The sequence below is a fragment of the Montipora foliosa genome, chromosome 10, assembly GCF_036669935.1.
Source record: "Montipora foliosa isolate CH-2021 chromosome 10, ASM3666993v2, whole genome shotgun sequence".
In the NCBI taxonomy this organism is placed as follows: Eukaryota; Metazoa; Cnidaria; class Anthozoa; order Scleractinia; family Acroporidae; genus Montipora; species Montipora foliosa.
The window spans coordinates 7325116-7327846 of record NC_090878.1 but is presented as its reverse complement, the minus strand read 5'-3'; positions in this window follow the sequence as shown (position 1 = coordinate 7327846).

Sequence of the window (2731 nt, the reverse complement as noted above, 5' to 3'; positions counted from 1 at the left end):
CCCTACCTGTCAAATCTTTGCTTGTAAAACCCTGGTTATCTTCTGTCCCTTCTACTAGTGTGCCCTAGCAGTGGGGTATCCCTCCCTCCCTTGTAAATAGTATCCCGAAATTAAAGTTTAGTAGGGCCGCGACATTCTTCAAGCAGGCTTTCTTGCCCTCGTGAGCATTAAAAAAAATTGGAAGGAAGTATTCAAGATAGTGGGGTATTTATTTTCTGTCCTGACGGGCTTTTACACACTAAATAAACAAATTTATAACAAAGCTGATCATACTTCTCTCAAATATTTATAGTACTTTACTGGTACAAATTGCACTTTCGTGAATTCGGGTTTACAGTCTTTCCGAACAGGTACGGTATTAAAAGGGTTGTAATTTAACAAACAAGACGTTAACTTTTGCACCCATTTTCTTAGTTCCTGTTCTACTGGATTTTGGGTGCTCTGATAGAGCATGGGACTAATATCAGAAGTGCCGGCGCCCGTCAGGGTTTTGAGTGACTGCGTACATTGGCAAGCATAATTTTTTCATTTCAATCTCTCCCGCATGTCGAACTTAACTTTAACCGTGGACAAAGCAGGAGCATGCAGATCTGTCACAAATAAGACGCACAGGTCTTCATGTGTTTTCAATAGAATAGAACGACCAGGAAAGGAGCTCTCACTTGTTTTCATACCAAGCGACCCAAAGAAGCGCTGTGCAACTATAATACTGAACAACGTTTTACTTCTTTTACGCCGAGTTTTCAGTCTTACCTTTGACCAAATTAGTCAATGGGCATCGGGGGGGGTTAATTAGTGTAAAAAAAAATAGCAACGTCTTAAAGTTTCACTTCAGTTATTAGGCATGAAGATTGTGTTTTGATGACCTTTGCCCGCCATAACAGACAGCTGACAAGACAAGCTTTGTTGAGAAACCGGGTGAACTTTTTGATTCTGATATTTACAATAGAAAAACCAGCCCGGCGTTAACAAAAAGCCAGGCCCGGTATGAATCTCTAAAGATGTAGACCAAGCTGAGTGTTGATCTCTAACGAATTTACGGTGGGTATTTTTATTTAAAACAAAACTATTTTCTTCATAACCGGTTAGGAGGTATTAGACACTGCAATTAAACAAACTTTTTAGATTATGAGTAATGAAAGCATTAATTTTAATTAATTAATTTTTTGTGTGAGACGGTAATTTTTGCCAAAAACAATGTGCAATAGTTGTCAGCTCGCAAATCTGAATTTGGAAGGAGATAAATTCTTGATGCCTTGATACATACGCACTTTGCCACAACGCTTATTTGACTTTATTATATCTTCCTTATGTTTCTAGAAGGGAATGTAGAAATTCTCAAATGAATGCGAGTTTTGGGCTGACGGTAGCCCTGCATGCAAGAACTACAATTAGATATTAACGGACTTAAACTGCGCTTTTGATTTAAAGGCTAAAATATTGTTTTACTGAAATATTAAGCCACAGCGTTCATGCCTTCGTAATAAATAGCTGTAGGCAAACAACAATTCCTGTGTCGCGAAAAGGGAACATCGATTTGAGTACGTTGCCATCGACAAAAACATCGGTATCCCGGATTCCCGATACATCGGCTAGAAACATTCGTGATGGCCTCGGTCACGAATGGCCGCCGAGTAGTAAAGCCACGCGCTGTTATCTTATGTTGCACTCGGAATAAAGACTTCACTCCACTTTCAATCGCTTTACCACCAATGATTCTGCATTTCTCACACCGCAAACACATGATTATATTCCACGCTACGGAGATGTTTCAACAAGATTTGGTGAGTGAGTTCCCGAATTCTTGAGTTAAGAAAGTTTGAACTGTAGTCCCTGTGATTTTGATTTTCGGTGGTAGCATTTAATTGTTTATGTACAGTTTCTCCTCTGTTGCTTGAAGATAGGTGGAAGAAGCTGTCTTTCCACGGTCCCCATTCGAATTCAGCTCGTTGGTTTGCTCGTAACGTTAAGGAGAGCACGCTTTCATGGATCCTATGTATTCCATTATGAGTTTTTCCCTGGCTGAAATCCTCGGTTTGTGGTAAGGTAGCTCCATCAACAACTTTTAAAAGTTCTTTTTTTTCCGAATTTGCTGTGTGCGCTCGCCGTAGCTTTGGCCTCACAAGTCCTCCAACGGATTTATTTAGACTTCGGAGACGCGACACGGGGCTTGAGCTCGTCTTTGAGTTCATCATGTCAAATAATCCCAAGATTCTTTACCAATAGGATTGGACGGAATGAGTAGATCTCTTTCGAGCGTCAGGATCGAGTTGAACTGATTTCGGAGCTTCCAATACTGATATCACGGAAGCGCAATAAGCTTATTATGTGTTTGCTTTTGTTCTTACAAATTCAGTCATATATTAACTCTGTTTGATATAAATTATTCGTTATTTGCTCTCACTTCTTTGTTTTGCTGACGTACGCATGCCAGACACGACTAAGACAGGGAAACGAAAAACGGAAACTGATTGTATGCATCTCAATAAGTTTAATCTGTACACCAGAGCATCGTTTGTCATTGGTATTACATTTTGTTTTCTTAGTCGTATATTCTCTAAACCTCTACAAAGATAGTTTACAATGTTACACTTACAATATAACTTACAAACGGATAATAACAAAAGGGCCAATCATTCTATGAAAACGGCACTACTATATCTAATTCGATCATACTTTTGTTCATATTTGGGCATAAAATTGGTGTCCTAAGGTCCAAGGAAAAGAGTTG